General features: G+C 38.9%; 1 protein-coding gene across 3 annotated transcripts in view; it reads right to left on the reverse strand.

Moving 5' to 3' along the window:
- Positions 1 to 25294, reverse strand: part of INPP4B (inositol polyphosphate-4-phosphatase type II B) — a 1018353-nt gene that overhangs the window by 559734 nt on the left and 433325 nt on the right. For all 3 annotated transcript variants that reach the window (XM_069105434.1, XM_069105431.1, XM_069105430.1), the window contains exon 3: positions 5494 to 5576. The gene's annotated coding sequence lies outside the window, so the exon portion shown is untranslated. The remainder of the gene's footprint in view (positions 1 to 5493; positions 5577 to 25294) is intronic.

Below are 25294 nucleotides of genomic sequence, written 5' to 3' on the forward strand. Positions count from 1 at the left end.
ATCACACACATTCACTATAGCATCTGTAACTTGGTCCTTACCACAGTGGTCTCCCTCATAGTTTTCAGCCTTTCCTCCAGCCCCTTCTGTCATCTCTTGACACCTCCCCTTATCTGTACATTATAATATCGTACCCTCGGCGGGCAGTCTTCCTTCACTATGCACCTTGGAGTTGAACCATCCTCTAAAAGAGCAAACATCAAATGTATTTGTGGACATGGAAGGATGACCTGATAGAGAAAGAAAAGTATGATGGTCTATCATATCATATCTACAAAAAAAAAAGAATCCAAAGACATGACAATGTTAACGATGCCCCAAAGTCCTTAAGTTTTGTTATCTTGACCAAAGTGATAAGCAAGTCAAGGAGCGCAATGATTCAGAACTTGCTTATATATGGCTCATATTAAAAGGACATCAAATCATATGAAATGTCCAGTGGCTTAAAGGTAAGCCATGAGGACTGTTTCCCCCCCTTTCTCCCTAACTCTTGCCTTTTAGAAAATGTGGTTATATTTGAAGGATGGATGTCAGGTTCTATGGTTTGGACCTGGGAACAGAGTTAAGAAGAAGAGGAAAATAGAAAAACTATGGCTGCTGTCAAAAAAAAGGAGAGTAGGGGAGGCTAGGTGGCATAGTGAATAGAGCACCAGCCCTGGAATCAGAAGGACCTGAATTCAAATCCGACCTCAGACACTTAACACTAGCCATGTGACCTTGGGCAAGTCCCTTAACCCCAAATGCCCTACATTCCCCCCTCCAAAAAGCCAAAACAAAAAAAAAGGAGAGAAGCATTTAGAAACAAAGCCAAGGATAAATAATGCCTGCATGAAGGTAACTTTTGTCTAGAGATAGAGGCAGGGGCTCTGGTGAGATAAGGCATAATCTGGCTAATGCAAGTTAGCTAGATCAGGCCCCTTCACTAGTAGGAGAAAGAGGGATATGCAAATAGGGACAGGTAGAGTGACTGATAAATATGTATGAGTATAACTCTTGCTTCCTAAAGAATTCTCTTAATCTTTCTATTTAATCTCATCTGACTCATATGATTGGTATATTCAAATATAGCGGGAATCTACTTTAGAATTATGTGTACAACTCCTTTTTTAACCTCAGTATAAAACTACACAGCCCCTAAAATGTAAGAACCATCTGGGGTTCAGGTTCTTATTGTCTGGACAGAGCAGAAGTAGAGGTATTCTGAATACAGCTTCATTTTCTCTTGCAATACAAAAGAGGACCCAAAGTGTGGAAATCCAAAATATGTGTTTGTTTGTGTGTATTCTTCTTGTATGAGTATGGCCATGTAGTTCAGATGTTATTCAATATGCCTGGTAGTTGTAAGAAGTGGGGATGAATCTTGTCCTCTGTTCCGTGACACCTCAGAGCTAAGGAAGGACACCTTGGAGAGACATAACTGAGGGCTATTTGAGGAAGAGTAGGAAAAAAGAAATGCCTACAAATGTCATGGGGATGGGAAGAGAAAAGAAATGGCTTAAGAAATATAACATCCTGTGTTCATATGCTAGGACTCAGACTCTAAGTGGACAGTAAGCCCATTTCCCATACTGGATAATTCCAGGATTGCTCTAAATTGTTTGACTTCTGAAGGTGGTGAGAGTGGGGGCTCAAGAAAGTAATTTGTCTCATATGAAGGATTTCAAAGTCTCTATCCTTGCTCTTTTACAAGCAGAACTAGTTAATGGTCAGTAGGTGACTCTCTGTTGCATCCCAGAAACAATCATCAGACAACTGGAACATGTCACAATTAGTCCTCATCTGACCCATATGTGGCTGCCTCCATAATCCAACATTCAAGAGTTAACAAACACAATAAACCATCTCTTATCCATCGTATATGTAATAGCATGTGTTGGACCAGCTAGTAACTAAGAATCCATTTTATTTTTCTATGTAAGATAGGATACTATGTCTTCTTCAAAAGGCTCAGATTCCCCTTGTATATAGTGAAAGAGCTGCTAATCTATACTTTGTATGACTGATTTTCTTCTTTTTCTTTTTAAAATCACATTCTTCTAATAGCTAACCTCTTTTTAGCACCTTTCTGATTCCCCTTCACCGTCTTGGAATATTTTTCTTACTAGCTTCTTTCCTGGAATTGTTCTTCTGTTCTATCTAGGAACCTTTTATTCTTCTCTAATAAGTCAGATTATACTTTCACTTTTTCCTCTTTAGGAAGATATGTAGGTGGTAAAGTGGCTAACTAGAGTATTAGATTTAGGATTAGGAAGACCCAAGTTCAAATTTGGCCTCAGAACTAGCTGAGTGACCCTGGGAAAATCACTGAACCACTCTCTGCCTCAGTTTCCTCATCTGTCAAATGGAGATAATAACAGTACCTACGTCCCATGGCTGTTGGGAGGTTCACATGAGATGATTTTTGTAATATGTTTCATAAACCTTAAAGCATTATGTAAATAACAGCTATTATTATTATTATTCTCTATCACAGAGGTAAACTTGCTTTTGTAACACATAAAAGTGAAGTACAAAACTGCACACAAGCAACAGACTCCTTGAAAATTGGAATGAACCAGAAATTAGTGATTTATTAAGAAAATAAGGATTATTAAAAGCAAAGCTGAAAGAATAAAAAACTATAGAATAACATAAGATATCTCATCTATAAAACAACTGACCAATAAAACAGATAAAGGAGAGAGAATTTAAAAATGAATGGACTACCTGAAAGCTATGACCACTCATAATCGGTTGGCTGGGTGGTGCATTTGATACAGTACCTGGTCCGAAGTCAGGAAGACTATCTTCCTGGCCTCTGACACATACTAGTTGTGTGACCCTGGGCAAGTCACTTAACTCTGCCTCAGTTTCCTCATCTATAAAATAAGCTGGAGAAAGAAATGGCAAACTACACTAGTATCTTTGCCAAGAAAACCCCAAATGGGGTCACAAAGGATCAGACATGACTTAAATGAATGAACGACAACTGACTCAGGCAGGAGGACAAACACAGCATGTAACCAATAGCCTACTAGAACAGTTCTTTTATAATCATACATCTTACTCTCAAGTGGTCATTAAACTTGTGTCTCACCCTCATGGTTTTTCCCTTTGATTCTAATTATTCTTTACAACATGACTAATGTGGAAATGTTTAATATGAATGTATATGTGTAGCCTATATCAGATTGTACACTGTCTTGGGGAGGGGGGAGAAAAGGGAGAGGGAGAAAATTTAGAACTCAAAATCTTATAGAAGTTAATGTTGAAACTAACAATAAATAAGTTAAAGGATAAAAAAAAAAAAGAATTTGTTCCCAGTATGGAAAAAACCTAACATGATTCAAAGGCTACCTTGGAATCTTAGGGAGAAGCTCATGGTGGCTCTAACCCTGTTAGTCTCTGGCACACAATAAGGTAAATATAAAGCCCCTCCATAAGTCATAAGACCACAGCAGGTTCCAGAATATGGTTTAGAGAAAAAGCACCATATCATAGAAAGATTACTAGATAAAAATTCAGGAGCCCTAAATTCTATTTTAACAGGACAATTAACTAGCAATGTGATACGTATGAAGATCACGTGAAGGAACCAGGGGATATTTAGATAAGATGATATTTAGAACATGACAGCTCTCTTCAAACCACTGAAAGGCTATCATGTAGAAGAGATATTGGGCTGGCTCTTACTTGGCCCCAAAGGGCAGAGGAAGGAAAAAATAAGTCAGAGTTGCAAAGAGGCAAATTTAAACTTGATACAAGGCAAAACAACTTAATAGTTTAAGCAATTTCAAAGTGGGTCTAAGGAAGACGATCTAGGGATTCAGTGAGTTTCTCTTTTTTTAAGGAAATGCCAGATGAGCTTGTCGAGACATTGTGTTGCTTTTTCAAGCATCAGTTGGATTAGATGGCCTCTGAGGGCCTTTCCTATTCTGAGATCTTGTGATTTGAATTTGGTGAAATAATCTGAGCCTTAGTTTCCTCATGAGGGATGGGGCTCACTTATCTTTCAGGTCACTTCTACTCTCAAAAATCCATGACTCATTGAAAAAGCATTTATTTTCCTTACTTTCTTATTTCTCTAAAGTCATGAGAAATATTGAATTATCAATATGGGCAGGGATTTCCAGGCAAGATGTAGTAAAGAATCATTTACATCAGACTTGATACAACCAGTACTTTTTACACGATCCTTCCCTTTGGGAGGCTAACTTAACTATTGTTAATTCTATTGAAAATGCTAAATTAGGCTGTTTTTCATGTCCAAAGGATAGTGGACAATTGCTTAAATTAATCACATAATTGGTAATTACCACCCTACCTCCCCTCCACCCCAGTGTTCATCTAAACAATTGAGGAAAAAGTAAAGTTTTTTCCCTTTGTGTTTTGAATAGTTCAGAGAGGTGTCTTAATTTAGTACTTCACTGCATTAGGATAAACAAAGTCCAAATAAAACAGAAAGAAGATTGGGCTTAATAATAAGTGCCTACGTGGTATGATTTTAAGGACCTAGAAAGTTCTAATTTCTCTATCCTCTTCCTTTTTACCTCACCAAAATCCACTCTCAAATCTTTTTTCTAATCTAAACAGTGACAAAGGTTAAAAAAAAAACAAATCTAGAGCTTATTCACTTTATATATGCCCTTTATAAAAAATGTAAGCATCTTTTTGGAATGACTGCACTTTAACCTATCATTGGTCAATTTTTACTTAGTATGACTGAAGAATCTGAAGGGTATGAGATGAAAGGAAACCAAAGTGTTTAAGGAATAGTGGAAAGAAGACCAAGGGAGCAAAAGGCTCCAGAACACGAAGACTGGAATCCACAGAGGGAGGAAAGAGACACCTTGTAATTAATACCAATATCTCACCCATATACACCATCCGTATTTTAACTCATTTTACTTGCTACTTAGGTTCTCTTTGTCTATATAGGCCCCCTGGGATGAAACAAGTTAGTCTCCCCTCACATATCCATCCCTATTCATATGAAGACAAGACGGAAGTGTTAGCAGAGGGTATATAAAGGATTAGGAGAGTCATGAAGTTGAATAGATGTGGTATTCGGGATTCATTCTGTCTGATCTCCTTCCCATATTTGGATCATTATTTGTTTCCTTCATGTCTTACAGAAGGGTAGGATTTGTGTGTGAGCCTTCTAAATGTGACACCTTTTAAATTTGTTAGTGGCCAGGGAAAAGTCCTGGTTTGCTTGCCCCTGGTTTTTGCTATAGAGCTATCCACAAATAAGTCATGTCAGTAAACTTGGGATTGATAAAAGGCACTATAATATAATGATTTTGTGATACCGCTTTATGTGCCCATGCTGCCATGCACATAATTTTCATTCAGTTACAGAAAAGTCAACAAGTACTACCTAGCAACTATTCTAATGTCTCCTTCTAAACACAATAAATACACAGCACAATGGAGGCAACTAGTGGAAAAGTTATTTTTCCCCCTCGTATTAAGATATAAACATAAATTGAGGAATAAAATGAAGATACTTACTGAGAATTACAGATGCATTTTCTCTCTTCTTGCATTCCAATACAACACTACTCCAGGATGATTATTTCACTGGTTTCAGAGTCCTACAAAGATCAAGAGAACAACCTATTAGAATTGGATACTAACCAGTATGTCTTCCCCTAAAATGTTCATCGCTAAAATCATTGGTATACTGATAGTGCACATCCTTAGAAAAGCAAAGAAATACATATTTCATTTTTAGCTTTATTTCCTAGTGTCTGGCATATAGCAGCTATTTAATAAAAATCCTTGCTAACTGAGTGGTTGAAATGATGATCCCAAGTTGAATGGGGATTCGGGAACGGTACAATTATGATTTCAGATAATTTGGTTACAGCTTACTGACCTATCCCATAGAAAATTCACTATCAGCCAGGAGGCACTCACTTGTAATACAAGTTACAGAGGAGACTGATGCTGACAGATTTCTTGAATTTGGAAGTTCTGAGCTGCAGTAGGCTATATCTATCAGGTATCTATATTAAATTTAGCCGCAGTATGGTGAGGCCTCATAAACCAGGAGACAACAGACTACCTAAGGAGGGGGAAAGGAAAGAGAAGGGGAAGAGAAAGAGGAAGGGAAAAAGAAAGGGAAGGGGAAGAAGGGAAAAGGGAATTCAGAAGGGGAAAGGGAAGGGAAAAGGAAGAGGAAAAGAAAAGGGAAAAAGAAAAGGAATGAGAAGGGGAAAGGAAAGGGGAAGGAAATTCACTATTAAAAACCACAGCAAAAATGCTACCTGATCCTACTTCCCTATATCTTTTTTTTCTTTATTTCTTTATGAGAAAAGATAGTCCAAAAAGATAAACTGCTATACAAATTAATAGCAAATTTAAATTTGTTCTGTTTATAAAGGGCATGTTACTTAAATGTAAGAATTAAAAGGTATGGATGATGTTTAATAATATTAGGAAGGCAAAACAGTGTAATGGACAGACAGATCACTAGAGCTGGAGTTAGAGGAATGGTATTAAAATCTGCAGGCTTTTCCAATTACTGTGTGACCTCCAGCAAGCCTCTAAGTTGGTTTCCTCATTTGTAAAATGTTGGAGAATGGGATAAATGACCTCTTAAATTCCTTCCAGCTCTAAATCTATGACCCTAATGCATTGTTTTTTTTTTTTTAAGCAATCGGGGTTAAGTAACTTGCTCAAGGTTACACAGCCAGGTGTTTCTGGGTGGGTGCTAAGTGTCTGAGCCCAGATTCGACCCCCAGGTCATCCTGACTCTGGAGCTGGTGCTCTTACTTGCTGTGCTACCTGGCTGCCCCTGACCCTAATGCATTTTGTCCCTCCTTTTGGACGATTCCACCTATAGGAGTATGCCCTGTTTAATATAATTAATTGGTTTGATAAAACATGATGTTAGGTGAAATGATGCTGTAACAGTCAGGTGGCTCCCTGGGATCAAGGTTATAAATGGCCAGTTGGCTGCCCAATGTCACAGCAGTGTCTTGCTTTACCAAGGATGGAGCATGGTTCACTTACACTTTCATTGTATCATGAGATGACATTGGCAGAAGCAATATTACAATAGCTGTATTTTGCTTTATATTCACTCTTATTAATTAGTTACAATCACCCTGGAAATAATTTTGATGCAAATTGTACATGTTGGCCTACATGCATATACAGAAACAAATACATGTAAGTTTTTATACATTGTATGTGCATATATATGTGTGTGTATATGAATACAACATATGAAAAAACCCACACAGCCAGACTTATGATTTCATTGTTATACGGAAACTCCCAGTAAGGAAACTCCCTTTAGCAAAGCAAATTAGCAACTGCCTGGGGCAGTGAGAGGTTAAGTAATTTGTTTCAAGTCATATAGCATTTGTTACAGGCAGGACTTGATTGAAGGATTCACAACTGACTCTCTCTCTTAGACATAGATCTATATCTATCTATCTATCTATCTATCTATATATATATATATATATACTGTTGTGCGATATGCTAATCTTTAAGATTAAGTAATAATCAACATATGAATCAATTGCTTTCAGTAATTAACAGTAATCATATAGAAGTTTAAACTGGGCAATGTAAGAATACCTCATATAGGGCAAGATGGCGGGGTAGAAGCAGGATCTCCCCGCTGCTCCAGCTTCTACCTTCCCCAATCCATATAAAAAGGGGACTCTAAACAAACTTTGCAGCTGCAAAACCCAGAAAATAACATGGAGAAGTTAACCTCCAGCTGAGGACAGCCCCGAAGGCCAGCAGCAAGTGGCCAGCTCAGTGCTCTGGGAGCCCAGCTCAGCTCCACACCTAGGCTTTAGCCCCAGCTGACCAGCCGCTGGCTGGAGGGACTCCAGATCAGCAGCAGCTGTGGCCATTTCCAGTTTTATCAACACATAGATGCAAAGGACAAAGTCTAGACTTTGGGACACAGTAAATGGGAGTACATGGATTTGCCCCTGGGGCAAGAAGCTGCTGAGATGCTGGCACAGCTAGCACCGTGTGGCAACTTCACCTCCTGGCCTGCAGAGTGTAGGGGGATCAAGCACCAGACTGAGGGGTAATCTCTCTTGTTTTAACCTGCTTGGATCTAGATTGAAGTCTAGGGTGGAGGTCCTGGGGTGTGTGTCCAGCTTGCCAGAGCATATGGAGGCCTCAGAGAGGGCACCCATCTAATACCTCTGGCAGCTGAGAAAACCCCAGCATTTGGGAGTAAATCTCCCCTGTCTGGTGGCAGAGTCCTACTGCGGCAAAAAGACCGGGGGTCAAGTGACTGAGGGGCGACATGACCAGGCAAAGGAAACAAAGCAGACAGAAGATTCCAACATTAGACTCCAATTTTGGGGACAAAAAGGAGCAAAGCATGGAACAGGAGGAAGACAGTGAAGTCAGAACTCCTGCACCAAAAGCTTCAAAGGAAAATATGAGCTGGTTACAGGCCATAGAGGACCTTAAGAAGCACATAAGAGAAGTGGACAAAAAATCAGAAAGAATAATGAGTACAATGCAAGAAAATTACGAAATGAGAGTCAACAGCCAGACTGAGGAAAATAATACCTTAAAAAACAGACTAACTCAAATAACAAAGGAGACTCAAAAAGGCAATGAGGAGAAAAATGCCTTGAAAAGCTGAATTTGACAGATAGAAGAATCATTGCTTCAGAATTAGATTGAAGCAAAGGAAAGGTAGTAACTTTAAGAGAAATCAAGATAATGTTAAACAGATCCAAACAAATGAAAGAATAGAAGGAAATGTTAAATATCTCATGGGAAAAACCACTGACCTGGAAAATAGATCCAGGAGAGATAATTTAAAAATTATTGGACTACCTGAAAGCCATGATCTGGGAAATAACCTAGAAATCATCCTCCAAGAAATTCTCAAGGAAAATTACCCTGATTTTTTTAGAACTAGGAGGCAAAATAGAGGCTGAAAGAATCCACCAATCACCTCCTGTAAAAAGATCCCAAAAAGAAAACTCATAGAAATATTATAGCCAGTTTCTGGAATTCCCAGATCAAGGAGAGAATATTATGAGCAGCCAGGAAGAAACAATTTGAATGTTGTGGAAACACAATCAGGATAACACAGGATCTGACAACTTCTACACTGAAGGATCGAAGGTCCTGGAATAGGATATCCCAGAGGGCAGAGGAGCTGGGATTAAAACCAAGAGTCACCTACCCAGCAAAACTGAGTATCATGTTTTAGGGGAAAATATAGTCATTCAGTGGAATAGAGGACTTTCAAGCATTCTTGTTGAAAAAACCAGAGTTGAATAGAAAATTTGAAATTCAGATACAAGAAGCAAGAGAAGCATGAAAAGATAAACAGGGAAAAGAAATCATAAGGAACTTATCAAAGTTGAACTATTAACTTTCCTACATGGAAAAACAATAATTGTAACTTATGAAACCTTTCTCAGTAGTTGAAGGGAATAAAAATATATATGTGTATATATGAGGGTATATGGGCATATAAATACATATGTGAATGTGTGTATACATGTTTACAGGTATACATAAATAGAGGGCACAGAACAAATTTAACAGGAAGGGATGACACTTAAAAGGTGAAATTAAGAGGTGAGAGGGGAATATAATGGGGGGGGAGAGAAAGAATGGGGTAAACCATGTCATATAGAAGAGGCAAGGGAAAATGGTCACAATGGAGGGGAAGAACAGGAAGGCAAAAGGGAATGGATCAACCTTATTCCCATTGAATTTGGGTCAGGGAGGGAATGAAATACACACTAAATAGTGTATCTCACCCTACAGGAGAGTAGGGGGGAAGGGGATAAGAGGGGGGATGATGAGAGAGAGGGCAGGGTGGGGGGGAGGGAAGTTAGAAGCACCCATTTTTGAAAAAGGACAGGATCAAAGTAGAGAATAGAACAAGTGGTAGGTGGGATAGGAGGGAGGGAAATACAGTCAGTCTTTTACAATGTATCTATTATGTTATTGTTTTGCATTAGCCACACATGTACAACTTACACTGAATTGCTTATCTTCTCAGTAAGGGTGGGTGACAAGGAAGGAAGACAATGAATCTGGAATTCAAAGTTTTAAAATCAAATGTTGTAATAGTAATGGCATTTAAAGATTCCCCTGTATTGGCATGGTTTTTGGTTTGATTGTGTTAAAACCCAGAGCTTGTTAATCCCACTTGTGGGATGGACTTGTTGACATGAAAAGAGAGGGCTGAACTGGGAGGGGCTGGTGATGTAGATTTGGAGAGACACAAGAGAGAGGCAGAAGAACTTTTTGGAAGCAGCACTTTTGGAGGCTGAGAGAGACTGAGAGGATTGCTGAGGGCCACTTTGAATTGCCCAGGACTTTGAGAGCTGCCACCCAGAGCTGCCAAGGACTGAGGAGACATGGCTGTTTTGCTGGTACTTTGTTTTGATGTTGTTTTGCCAGATTTGTCCACTGGTGAAAGACAGTCCTGTTCTTGCAGAAGTTCTGGAACCTGGCTGTTGGTTAAGAGCTCCTGAGACTGTTCTGCAGACAGAGAGTGAATACTGTCCACCGGTGAAGGACAGTGCTGTTGTCGCAGAAGACTTGGAAACTTGCTGTTGGTCCGAAGCCCTGAAGAAGGATTTTCTTGTTTTATGTTTACAGAAATCCTGGAAGAGGGTTTTGCTAATGTTTTCAGGGGTCCTAGGACTGTTCTGCAGACATAGGATGAATTAATTAAGAGACTGGCAATGTATCTTGTGGCCTTGCTAAGCTTTGTCTCCCCAGGAACAAAGATTGCTGAGAACTTGCCTCATGTCAAGAGGAAGAAAAGACCTCCATTTGGGTATTAAGTGCTGTGCTTAAACTTGTTGTAACTCTGGGGTAGATTCAATTGTGATCCAGGGGTGGGGAACTTTTGACCTTTTTGTGTTCTATGATTGAACAAATGAATGTACTTTACTTATGATTGGAAACTAATCTAAATTTGAGAAGAGGGGATTTGTGATGAACTAAATGAAGGTACCGCCTAGGAGTGGAGTAGTATTTAGAACAGGGACTTTAATTGATTGAAGGAATGTAAGGTCATGGGGTGGGGTAGTACTTGGAGATTATTTAATCACACTTAGTAAATGCTGTATTTTGAATGATGTCATATTTTCATCTTCTCTGTTCTTAATTTGTCACTGAATAAAATGGAGAGCACCTATGCTGGTATTCTGAACCTTGGGAAGTTGCCTTTGCTTGGCATTACATTACAAATGTTTAAATATTTATAGTATTATTAATACTATTTTACATGTAATTGGGAAATAAGATATACAGGCACTGGGGCATAGAGATCTACTGGAAAAGTCTAAGGGGGTATGACAGAAAATATGGGAGAGAGCAGATTGGAGGAAGGGATATCCTATGGGACTGCTATTTTGGGGCAGTGGGTAGGGGAAAATTGGGGAGAAAATTTGTAACTCAAAATCTTGCAGAAATGAATGATATAAATCAGAAGAAGTTAATAAAGCATTTGGGAAAAAAATACCTCATATATGGGAGAACCACCACTTTCTCAAATGTAAGACAAGGCTTTTATCTATCTGGGCTTTGTCATGAAGCCCTTGCCCAGATTACATTAATGAATTCCTTTCATTAATTAGCACTAATCATTTGTTGAAGTTTAAATTAAGGAAGATTAAAAAAAAAAAAAGAAAACCTTAATATGAGACAGTCAGTGCTTTCGGAGATGGGCATGAGACAAAGGTCTTGTTCTCTGGATTCTGCCGTAAAGCCCTTGCTTTTCCCCGATACCAAGCCTCTTTCCCTTACCTTTCTTGCCTCTTCTCAGCAAGTGCCATTTAGCAGAAACCCTGCTAGTGAATGTACATCTTAAGCATCAGCATGCCTGGGAGTCAGCAGCAACAGCAGGCCCTTTCCTGACATTTACAAATGCGTTTAGACTCTGCAATTTAACCGGGGTGTTTACTTTTCATAAATAGAAAAATCTAGTCATGAATTTTCTACCATGAGTGATCCAAGGGTCTTAAAAAAATTAAGAATTGTTGAAACATGATTCTGAGTCAAAACAATACATGTGCCATGGCCGTCATCCTACACATGCTCTTCCCTCAGCATCTCAGCTGTCTCAAGCGATATCTATTAAGGGCGGAGTTTGGCAGACAGAAGAGGGGGTGGTGATGGAGGGGGAGCTTAGATCCCTGAATAAATCTGGAGTAGAAGCCAAGCTCTTCTCCAGAATAGCTGTCATGTTTCTGCTTTTCATATCTCCAGGTAAGAAACTGGAAGTTTGTGACCCATTTCTTCATAAACTGCTGTCACCTTCAATAATATCCTCAAACTCTAGTCAGTACTTCACTAGGGAACTGAATTATCTAAGTCCTGTGGGCTTAAGCAGGTTGTTGCTGTTTGTTGTTGTGCTAAATTGCCTGTGGTTGTTTCCAGCACTCCCTAACAGAGTCCACAGCCCTTTCTGGCTCCTCCTTTTCTTTTTTTTTTTTAATCTTAAAGATTAGCACCAGCACACACACGAATGAACACACACACATACACACACACTCCAATACGTGTATTTTTAGGTTTGCATTTAATGTGTCAGTCCTTTCTCTTTCCAAAGCATTTCTTTTAAAAAAAATTATTAATTAGTTTATTTATTTTTAGTTTTCAACATTCATTTCCAGAAGATTTTGAGTTCCAAATTTTCCCTCCATCTCTCCCCTCCCTTCTATTGGATCAGAATGATCTTTCTGACCTTAATATTTTATTTTAGACTCTTACAAGGAAAAGGAAAAGATATGGTAGGTATGGTCCCAGGGTTAACTGGACCCTCAAACAGGAAAGCCTGCCAATCTTTTTGCCCCATTAGTTACTCTAGGACTTCCCTGGAACCCCTAAACAGATTTGCAGCTCTGGAGTCAGAGGGTATTTTGCTGTAGCCTGATCGTCATTCCTCAGGGAAAAAAGATAGGTGGTAGAGTAGAAAGAGCACTAGGCTCCAGTATCAGCAGACCTGGGTTCAAATGCTGGCTCCACTTCTTTACTTACATGACTGCCTTACCTATAACATGAGACTGTTGGACCTGTAGGGCCTTTCCTGCCTTAAATCTGTGATCCGAATCACCTAGAATATTAGAATACAGATTCATAGGACAACCATTTCCTCAAATATATGTTAAATATCAGAATTTTTTCCCAGTTATAAGAATGGACTCATAGATGTTTCACAGAGAATTCTTTTATGGAAAAAGGACTGATAATACATGCTCCAAAAGCTTTCCAAATTCAAGTCATCTCTTCCGAATGCAACACTTTGAGCTCCCAGCCACATGAACTGGGTGAGTGCTTGACAAGACACAAAGGTCTTTTCAGAAGAAAATATTGGTTCTACCTGCAGACAGCCTGACTGTTCACACCCAAGGGGAAGTTAAGAACTTGACTTACTATCTACACAGGATCACACACTGGCTTAGCCTTTGTTCCCCTCCCACCTGTAATCTAAAGCAAACAATTCAGAGTTAAGCCCAAAACCCAGAGAACAGGTAGTCTAGACCCTGTTGGAGAATCTGGTCATAAATCTTTCTTCATTCAGACTTCCTGAAGACACCAGAAACTCCACCAGGGTAATTTAATGGACTTCTTAACTACCTGGTCTTGTATACTCTAAGGTTTATCCCTGCATTGTTAGAATGTCAGAAAACAGTCCAGATTCCATTTCCCTGTCTTCTTGAAGGAATGCCCTCACTGAGTTACAATTTCATGTTATGCTTTCATGTTATAGAAGATCAAGACAAGATAATATTAAAGAAACTCAGGATAATAACCACCTATTTGAATAGTCTGTTTCTTTGAGAAAAAAGTAGCAGCTGAAACAATTACTCGTCATGTTACCCAGTTTAGTTCCAGGATCCAGGTCCTAAGATGCAGGATCCAGTTCAATTCCAGAAATATTTGTTAACTATCTATCATTCAAACATGCTAAGATACGAAGAAAAAATGAAATAATCCCTACCCTCAAGAAGATTACATTCTATGAATGGGAGAGAGAGGGAATAATAAACAAGTATATAAGTCTATGTGTGTAGAGCAAAGGAGGGAGGAAGAGGAAGGAGAAGAGGAGAGGAGAGGAATAAAAGCATTAACAACTAGACAGAGATCAAAAAAAGTCAATTGGAAGGTAACACTTGAACTAAGGTTTTAAGGATATTCTGAAATATTGGTCACAGGAGGGAGTAAGGAAGAACATTCTTCCTTTTTGGGGGGATAATATTTTATTTTTCTCAATTATATGTAAAAACAATTTAAATGTTTATTTTAATTTTGTGTTCCAAATTATCTTCCTCCCTCTCCTGAGATAAGTAATTGGTTAAGTTATATAAGTATATAAGTTATACATATGCAATCATACAAAACATTTCCACATCAGTCACATTGTAAAAGAAAAGACAGGACCCCTCCCCCACCCAAAAAAAACATGAAAAAAGGGGAAAAAAGGGAAAATAGTACGCATCAATATGCTTCCATCAGTTCTTCCTCTGGAGGTGAATAGCATTTTTTTATCATGAGTCCTTTGGAATTGTCTTGAATTATTGTGTCACTAGGAATAGCTAAGTCATTCACAGATGATCATCATACAATATTGCTGTTAGTGTGTACAACATTCTCCTGGTTCTGCTCAATTCACCATGCATCAGTTCATATAAGTCTTGAAAGTTGTTTGTAAATTTTTCCAGGACATTCTCCAAATAAGGCAACACTTGGTTCAAAAGCATGAAGGTAGGATAATGTCATATATAAGAAACCACTAAGAATCAGTAAAAATAAGTACAGGTGATAAATATAGATATATAGAAGGCACATTTTTCAGAACAAGAAAAAAGATTTTAAAAAGGTAGGAAGGAACAGGAAAGTCTAAAGATGTATGGCACACAGCACCCCATCTCCTGACCCTGGGGATTTTCCCATGCCTGGTAGTCTAACTCTCTCCTTTCATCTCTGCCTATTAGCTCCCCTGGCTTCTTTCAGGTCTCAAATTAAGTCTCACCTTCTATAAGAATCCTTTCCTTGTCTTTCTTGATCTTAGGCTTTCCCTATCTTCAATTTATCATATATACATACATATACATATATTATATATACATGCATGTGCTCATGTATAGGTGTATGTATATATATATATATTTACACACATATCTATGTCCTCCATGTATACATATGTGTGTATTATATATACATATATAGACACATGTGTATGTGTGTATGTATAATTTCTACATAGCTGTTCTGTGTTGTCTCCTCTTTTAAATTGTGAGCTCCTGGGTAGCACAGACTATTTTTTTCCTTTTCTTGGCTGATTTTGTCATGGTAGGCACTTAATAAATATTTGTTTACTTAACTAGATTTGGCAGGCTAAAAATAAAGTAACAATAGAGCTTTTCATTATATATTTGGAGGAAGACTTCAAAATACTCTAAAGCCAATAAAAGAAGACTATTTGAATATACAAAAGAGAAGAATACAGAAAGAGAATCAATGGAAGTCCTAATTGATGGTTTGGCAAAGGGAATACTTGGGAATGAAAAGTAGAAGGGCACTAAAATAAAAGAAATTCTCAGAATCATCCTTGGTAGTATCCCCACTTCAGGACAACTCCTCCAAATGGATAGGTTGGATTTATTCAATCAAATAACAGCCATTACTTAGAACGTGCTAAACTAAATTACAAAAATAAATTTTTTTAATTAAAAAAATGACATGTACATAATGAGATCCACCCAGGAGTCTTGAAAGAATTCAAGGATGAAATGAGAGAACTACTGCCCCAACTGTTTAACCTGATTTTAAAGATGGCCACCATGACAGCCACCTGGCAAGCTGCAATGTGACCTCTAGATAGAAAAGATGTTCCAAAAAGAATCGAGGTTAATTTAGATGAGTGAGGCTGGCCTCCTTTCCAAGTAAATTGTAAAAGCTGTAATACAGCATCAGACCATTGAACAATAAAACAAAAATAATAAAATGATGATTTCTCCAAAGGGAAACCCCATCTGGCTAATTTGCCAATTTCTTTGTAGGGTCGAATGAGCAATTCTGTCAGACTCTTCAAGCAGCATGGAATCTGGGAGGTTCCAGAAAGCTGCATAGCTGTGTGATCTAAGGAGGGGTATTTGAAGATAGGGGTACAGGAAGTAGATACAAAACCAGTCTGAGGGGAAAAGGAGTCAGGAGACAAGATGAAGGCAAAGAAAAGTCCAAGAACTGTAATGCCAATCTAGGCAGGAATGGAGCAAAGGGGCAAGCAAATAGACAGTCATAGGAAAATCCAACATTAAGCACTGGTTGTCCTTTCTCCTAGTATTAAATAGGCACTAAACCCTGCAACCTTTGGACTCAAAAGGACAAGTGTTGGAAGACTAAACGGCAAAAGACAGAAACCCAGACACTAGATGACAAAGTTACCAAACCACTTATAAGACTGAATGTGATCTGGTTTGACCCACCATAGGCAGGGAATGATGGAGGTAGGCACTGATGTCAAAACATGTCTATAGGATTAAATTTCTGAAACTGGAAGGTACCTCCAAAGCCACCCAGTCTCACTCTAATTCTACAAATAAGTAAAGTGAATCCTAAAGAAATTAAGTGACTTTCCCAAAGTCATACAGTAGCAAACATCTAGAATGGACCTGACACTCAGGGACTCTGGAGTTAGTATTTTTTCATTTTACCAAGGTAGCATCAGTCTTTTGTTTATCAGTAATTTTCTCCAATAATGTACTATTCTAGTGCCTAATAAAGACATTAGATTGGTGCTGCTTCCCCATTGTCTATGCCAGGGCCCCAATAGTTCTAGCAGGTTTTATCTAAGCCTTGAAGACAATAATGGGCTCAGCAAGAGATTAAGAACAGTTTGTGAAGTCAGTGGCCCTGGCTTGTAATCCCTTTTCTGATGGCTTTCTACCTGTGTGAATTTGGGCAAATCACTGAGTGTCCATGGGCTTTGGTTTTATCATCTGCAAAATGAGAATATTGGACAAGATGGCCCCCGAGGCCCCTTTCAGCTCCAGATTTATGATCCAATAACTGTCAAAAGACCAAATTAGTTAAGTTAAGAGAGGTTCACCTGCAAAATTTTGTCCGATAGTTCATGGCCACAACTCAGGAAACCAGAGAGAGGGGTTGTGATCTGTATTGTTGGTGGGAGTAAGAATTTTTGAGCATTTGAAATATTATTCAGCAAAATGCCCATAGTGTGCTCTGAGAGTCCAGAATAGCTGTACCTATGTGTCCATACATGTTTCAGTCATTAGAAATGGGCTGTCTAGATCAAGTGACTGGAAGCTTATTTTCTTAATAATGGAATTTTGGAGATCTTGCAAAACAAATCCCCTTCCTAGATACCATTGTCTGAATGACCTCTTAGTTTCAAGCATGTCTTGTTCAGGAGTGTTGTCACATCTAGAAAGAAGTGAAATTTTCAAATCCTGAACAACCATTCGGGACCCAAAGAACCAAAACCAAAAAAACAAAACCTGAGTGATCACTTAGCAGAAGCCTTGCCGGAAGATAGGATTCGAAGAAGTTGGTTTTGGTTTTAAGCCACAAAATGGATTCATTTTTTAGTTTGACACTAGGAAAGATATGAAAGTTCTTCAATAAAAGACAAGGGACTTTTATCTTAGCCTTGAAAGCTGAAAAGCACAGAGTCCCCAGAGTCAAGGCATTCTGCTTATTCTTCATCTAGGCTTCTCTCCAGGGGACCAAACTCCTTAGTAGGAAAGTAGCATTAGTACCAATAGAGAAACTTCAGTCATCTAACTCTGTGACAGTGATAGCCAATGGCACTTTAGAGGAAAGGGAAAGAATGACATGGAATGGTAGTATCATATGTAGTCTTCATTAATTAGTCCCCATGCCTGAGATGTCCAGAGGAAGGACATTGTAAGCTCACTTCATAGTAATAACAGCTGACATTTATATGATGCTTTAAGGTTTGCCAAACACTTTCTGTCCATTTTCTCATTTGAACTTTACCCTTCTCCATAGCTATATCTACCCTTTTATAGATAAAGAAACTGAGGCTTAAGTGAGGTGACTTGCCCACTGACACACAACCAGTAAGTGTCAGAGTATTTCTCATTCCAAGTCTAGCACTGTTACCAACTACACTAGCCTTCTCAGCATCTGTCATCTGAGACTGTAGCATAACCAAACAGGACCAATCATCAAGGAAGGCAGGACTCTATCCACTGTACCCCTGTACCTGCTGGAGTTAGAGAAACTGGGGTCCAATATAATTTCTGATGCTTATTATCTGCGTAATAATAGGCAAGTCAGTTGTTCATCCTGGACCTCAGTTTCCTTTTCTGAAAAATAGGAGGACTGGCCTGGGTAGCCACTGAGATCCCTTCTAACTCAAATATTGAGTCCTGAACACAGATTCTTCAGTAATCTTGGCTCAAACTGGATCACATTTTTCACAAACCTTTCTCATATCTGGGCCACAGATATGTCTTAGAATCAGGAAAAGGAAGTTGAGTTAGATTGTGTGGCATTTAAGGGGAACATGGAGCAGCAGAGATTTAAGAGGCATAGGTGCCTTCTGAATGTTAACTTGTCTAGGGTGATTATTCTTTGTAACTTAAGGAACAGAGCAGACTTTGGACTAAATAAAGTTCAATTACATTGTACTGAATGGTAACAATAAAGTACAAATAGAGAAGGGAGGAAACTTAAGATAAAAAATAAGGAATATAATTAAATGGGTATGAACATGATGGGGTGCTGGGATATCTATAACATCAATTTGTAAAAACAATTTGCAACATTAGTCTGTAACATCAATTTATAAAACCAGTCTGTAAAATCACATTCCCCCACCCCAGCCTCTGAGCATTAACTCTGCCCCTTCCCCCTACCTGCACTCTGCCCAGCTTCAGAGCATTAACTCTGCCCAGCAACAACTCATGAATTGTTTATCTCAGCTTGGAACAATAACAAGCTACACCTATCAATCCTTCACAAAAGTATCTATAAACATTCCAGCTTAGGCAACTATTATCTCCCCCTTGTATAGTGTCCCGCTGCCCCCATGAATCCTTCAATACCCCATCTCTAGGTTAACTCCTTAAGCAATTATTTATCTCTATGTTAACCTTGGTTCCCAGACATCAATCCTGACAAGCATGACACTGATGGGTGGCAGACTGGGCACTTTTCAGTCAGCCCTTGACCACTCCCTGACTTAGTGATGTTTCAAACCTAAAACCACACCTCCAGGTAGTCCCACCTTGGGCTTTTTCCCAGTGAATCATGGGCAATGCCTTCGAAGTTACATAAAAATGGCACGTTCCCCACCTTAACTCCTCCCTAATCCCACCCTCTTCTCACCTGGTCAGCCTAATTGACATCTAATGAATAGCCTTAACTCTTTAAAAGCTATGCCTGTGTTTTCTTTAAGCTTTCAGGTCCCCTAAGGGTCCCTGCACTCTGTAAGGCATATAATACACTTTTACAACTCTGACTCCAATTTGGCTTGAGGTGAATTCTTTCCAGACTAAATGGCAGGTTTTCTGGTCTTAAGATAAAGATCAGAGTTCCTGCTGAACCTAATAGTGAACCTTCATCATTTTAGTGAGTCAGCTAGGAGTACTACTGTAGTCTACCACCTCACTGAAATAAATTAGTTATAGGGTAAGGGGACTAAATGACACATCATACTTTAGTGTACTCTCCTGAAATTATTTATTCTTCATGAGGTGTATTCCCCACCTTCCCCTGCCACCAGTAGAAAGTAAGCTTTCTGAGGGCAGAGAGTCCTTTGTTTTGTTTTTGTTTCTTCAGAGCCTAGCACTGAAAGAAGTAGAAACAAGGCTGGCTTTTGATTGAGAAAATCTCGACTAGGTTCATTAACACTTGTGAGCTTGGGCAATTCAATTAATCTTCCTGAGCCTCAGTTTCCTCAACAATAAAATTAGAGGGATGGTTTTGGATGGTCCCTTACATTTCTGGTTATAAATTCTATGAACCTATGGAATGTTCATTGAATTGAATCAGGATTGAACAGACAATTGAAATAACAGTGATGCCCACGTGTTATGATGGGCATGATAACTGTTGTGGAGAGAATAAAAATAAGACAGTTTGTACAAAGCAAGTTCAAAGGGCTAGTGTGTGCTTAGCAAAATGATAAGCCATATTTTACCTGCAGCTGGGTCTATGAGATAGGAAATACACACGTTAGGGAGGAGCCAACCAAAATCAAGGGGCACAGATATTAATTTATCACCCTAGCAACTAGACTGGTCCAAGTAAAATGCTTTGTCAATGTGATTCTCTTAGTAAAATAGAAATTAAATTCAATAAAAATAAAACCAAATATAATAAGATGCTAAAAATAAACTTGATGGGGGGTGGAGTCAAGATAGCAGAGTAGAAACATGACCTCTGAGCCGCTCTGGCTTCCACCTTCCCCAATCAATGTAAAAAGGGGACTCTGAACAAACTTTGGAGCTGCAGAACCCACAAAATGACACAGAGAAGCTAATCCTCCCCCCACCACCTCCCCTGCTGAGGACAGCCAGGCAGGCTGGCAGGAATCAGACAGGGCAATTGTCTGGGAGAGGAGGCCAGGCCCAGGTGAGCCAGAGGTTTAACCCCCAGGGCAGGTCTGAACAGCCACCCTCTGGAGGGACTCCAGGTCAGCAGCAGCTGTGGCCATTTCCAGAATTATCAACACATAGATGCAAAGAACAAAGTAAGAAGTCAATGCAGTCTGGACGTTGGGACCCAGTAAGTGGGAGTGCTTCGTTTTTGCCCCCTGGGCAAGAAGCCATTGAGGCCTGGCACAGCCACATGGCAGCTTCAGCTCCTGGCCTGCAGAGTGTAGGGAGAACAAGCACCAGTCTGAGGGGTAATTGCTGTTGCTTTAACCTTCTTGGATCTGGATTGCAGTCTAGGGTGGAGGTCCTGGGGTGTGTGTCCAGCTTGCCAGAGCATGTGGAGGCTTCAGAGAGGGCACCCATCTAATACCTCTGGCAGCTGAGAAAACCCCACCGTTTGGGACAAAAGTTCCCCTGTCTGGTGGCAGAGTCCTACTGTGGCAAAAAGCCCAGGGGTCAAGTGACTGAAGGGTGACATGACCAGGCAAAGGAAACAAAGCAGACAGAAGATGCCAACGTTAGACTCCAATTTTGGGGACAAAAAGGAGCAAAGAATGGAACAGGAGGAAGACAGTGAAGTCAGAACTCCTACACCAAAAGCTTGAAAGGAAAATATGAGCTGGTTACAGGCCATAGAGGACCTTAAGAAGCACATAAGAGAAGTGGAGGAAAAAATCGGTAAGAGAAATGAGAACGATGAAAGAAAATTATGAAATGAGAGTCAACAGCCTGACTGAGGAAAGTAACACCTTAAAAAACAGACTAACTCAAATAGCAAAGGAGACTCAAAAAGGCAATGAGGAGAAGAATGCCTTAAAAAACCAAATTTGCCAGATGGAAAAAGAATCTCAAAAGCTCAATGAGGAGAGTAATTGCTTCAGAATTAGATTGGAGCAAATGGAAGCTAATGACTTTATGAGAAATCAAAATGCTGTTAAACAGATCCAAACAAATGAAAGAATAGAAGGAAATGTGCAATACCTCATGGGAAAAACCACTAACCTGGAAAATAGATCCAGGAGAGATAATTTAAAAATTATTGGACTACCTGAAAGCCATGATCAAAGAAAGAACCTAGAAATCATCCTCTGGGAAGTTCTCAAAGAAAACTGCCCTGATAACTTAGAAACAGAGGGCAAAACAGAGGTTGAAAGAATCCACCAATCACATCCTGAAAAAGATCCCCCAAAGAAAACTCCTAGGAATATTATAGCCAGGTTCTGGAATTCCCAGAATAAGGAGAGAATATTACAAACAGCCAGGAAGAAACAATTTGAATATTGTGGAAACACAATCAGAATAACCAAGGATCTGGCAGCTTCTACACTGAGGGATCAAAGGGCTTGGAATATGATACTCTGGAGGGCAAAGGAGCTGGGATTAAAACCAAGAATCATCTACCCAGCAAAATTGAGTATCATGTTTCAGGGGAAAATATGGTCATTCAGTGGAATAGACGATTTTCAAGTATTCTTGATGAAAAAACCAGAGTTGAACAGAAAATTTGACATTCAGATACAAGAAGCAAGAGAAGCATGAGAAGGTAAACAGGGAAAAGAAATCATAAGCCACTTATCAAAGTTGAACTATTAACATTCCTACATGGAAAAACAATACTTGTAACTGATGAAACTTTTCTCAGTATGAAAATAGTTGAAGGGAATAGAAATATATGTCTACATATGAGGGTATATGGGCATAGGAATACATATGTGAATGTGTACATATGTTTACAGGTATACATAGAGGGCACAGGACCAATTTAATAGGAAGGTATGATACTTAAAAGGTGAAATTAAGAGCAGAGAAAGGAATTTAATGAGAGGAGATGGGGAGAGATATAATGGGGTAAACTATGTCATATAGAAGAGGCAAGGGAAAATGGTTACAATGGAGGGGAAGAATAGGAAGGCAAAAGGGAATGGGTCAACCCTATTCCCATTGAATTTGGCTTGGGGAGGGAATTAAATATACACTAAATAGGGTATCTTACCCTACAGGAGAGTAGGGGGGAATGAGATGAGAGAGGGGATGATGGAAGGGAGGGCAGGCTGGGGGGGGAGGGAAGTTGGTAGCACCCACTTTTAAAAAGGGACAGGATCAAAGTAGAGAATAGAACAAGTGGAAGGTGGGATAGGAGGGAGGGAAATATAGTCAGTCTTTTACAATATATCTACTATGTTATTCTTTTGCATTAGCCACACATGTACATCCTATACTGAGCTGCTTATCTTCCCAGTAAGGGTGGGTGACTGTAATTGGAATGTAAATTTGGAAGATCTTCCCTGCCCCTAGGCTAAAGTGCACCAGAAGCCTGGGGTGGGAGGCTTGTTTTTCAGTAGATAATTTTTCATTGGCCAGTGGGTCAATAAGGTTGTTACATTCTCTGATCCAGGAGAAGGCTATATAAGCCCTGATGTGTAGCTTTGTTTTGGGGGATCACTTTGAGAAGTGTTCTGTGATTTGATCTGTATTCTGGGAAGCTGTTGTCCAGAGCCCCCCCGGCTTTGCTAAACCCAGATGTGGAAACCCAGATGTTTACTGGGTATGGATGTAATGGTTGGACAGTTTGGAAATTTGTCTACTTCATCTGTTTCTGTCTTGATAATTCTGTCTGTGTACTTTGAAGTTCGGGGTGCTGACCTTTTCCCCTGAACAAGGTAAACGATATATGTCTGACTGATTAAAGTAAGCTTGTTAACCCATTTTGAGTTGCTTTCCTTTATCAAAGCAGATCCAAGAACCTCCGGTGGCAGCAAACCCTGAGGACGCTTAGGGTGCTTGCTGCTACAGTGACAAGGGAGGAAGGGAATGAATATGGAATTCAAAGTTTTGAAATCAAATGTTTAAATATATATATATATACTATTATTAATACTATTTTACATGTAATTGGGAAATAAGATATATAGGCACTGGGGCATAGAGATCTACCATACCCTACTAGAAAAGTCTAAGGGGGTATGGGAGAAAATATGGGAGAGAGCAGATTGAAGGAGGGGATATCCTGTGGGACTGCTATTTTGGGGGAGTGGGTAGGCAAAAAACGGGGAGAAAATTTGTAACTCAAAATCTGGCAGAAATGAATGATGTAAATCAGAAAAAAAATTGAAAAAATAAAACAGATTAAGCTAAAAAAATAAAAAAATAAATAAACCTGATTTATTATAGGTACAGCTTTACAGGAGGAACACCAGTTCAATATCTGTAAATTATTAAATGCATTTTTTTAAATCATCTATTGCTGTAAATAACTACGGCTTGTTTAAGAAACCCATTAATGGAATGCAATAAGTAGTATTTTCTTTTTTTAAATTTTTTTTCATATTTTTTAAATTTATCAACTTCCAAAATTTTATTTTAGACTCAAATGCCAGAACACAAATAGAAAGTAGAAAAAAGAAACAAAAAGTAAAAAAAAAAAAAAACACATCATTAACTTGAATACTGGAACTTAAATACAAAATCAGAAAGAAATAAAAGCATGTTGTGTGCATAGCAAAACACAAGAGGATTCAAAATATGTAACAATAAATTTTCATTTCAAGAAAGCCTATATGATAAATAATACTCATGTTGAGAATTATCCATCTTTGCTTCCTTGTGATTTTTCTTTTGTTACATGCTGTGCACTTTTTTTCACCTTTTACACTTTTCAAACGTGTTTCATTTGGACTCTGTATCATTCAACATTAGACCTAATGGATAGACTACTGATCCTGGGATCGATAAGGCTTGGGTTCAAATGTCTATGAGGTTACCATCTACATAAGCAATTTTCTAAGACTTATCTATTAAATGATAAAGGACTGCAATCTACTCTGCTAGTGGAGTTCCAACACAGGCTGAGTCAGAGATTTTTGGTTTCTTCACATGTTGTTCAATCTTATGTTGATGGGCATCAATCAATCAACAATTTCTTAAATATCTACTCTACATCAGGCATCATGCCAGGCAGTGGGGATGAAAAGACAAAAATTAAATTGTCATTGATTTCAAGAAAATTACGTTCAGTTGCAGGAGATAGCACATATATCTATAAACACACACAAAATACATACAGAGTAAATAAATGTAAGGTTGTTTAGGTATAGGCAATGGAAGCTAGGAGTAGCAAAGCTGTAATGTAGGACATGATATCAAAGTTGAACATGGAAAAAAACAACTAGAGATACTAAGTGGCCAAGGTGAGGAGCGGATTCTTAGACATGGGAGACAAACAGATAGCCTAGCCTGAGCAAAAACAATTAGGAGATGCACTGGTGGATGTATGAGGATAGCAAGATCAGTTTGACTTTTTGATAAAAGCAGTGTCTTATGTGCCTAAGTTTGGGGGTCCCCAGAGTTTATAGGACAGAGTGCCAGCATAGATCAGTAACTGCAGAAGAAGAAAAAAATTCATTGCTCAGCCCCTCCAATTTCTTTTTTTTAAATGCTTCATTAACTTCTGATTTACATCATTCATTTCCACCAGATTTTGAGTTATAAATTTTCTCCCCATTTTTCCCCTACCCACCACCCCAAAATAGCAGTCCCACAGGATATCCCCTCCTCCAATCTGCTCTCTCCCATATTTTCTCCCATACCCCTTTTGACTTTTCCAGTGGATCTCTATGCCCCAGTGCCTGTATATCTTATTTCCCAATTACATGTAAAATAGTATTAATAATAGTATATATATATATATATAT

Source organism: Petaurus breviceps, unplaced genomic scaffold, assembly GCF_028583685.1.
Source record: "Petaurus breviceps papuanus isolate PSGF00001 unplaced genomic scaffold, PetGlider_PUasm1.0 76, whole genome shotgun sequence".
In the NCBI taxonomy this organism is placed as follows: Eukaryota; Metazoa; Chordata; class Mammalia; order Diprotodontia; family Petauridae; genus Petaurus; species Petaurus breviceps.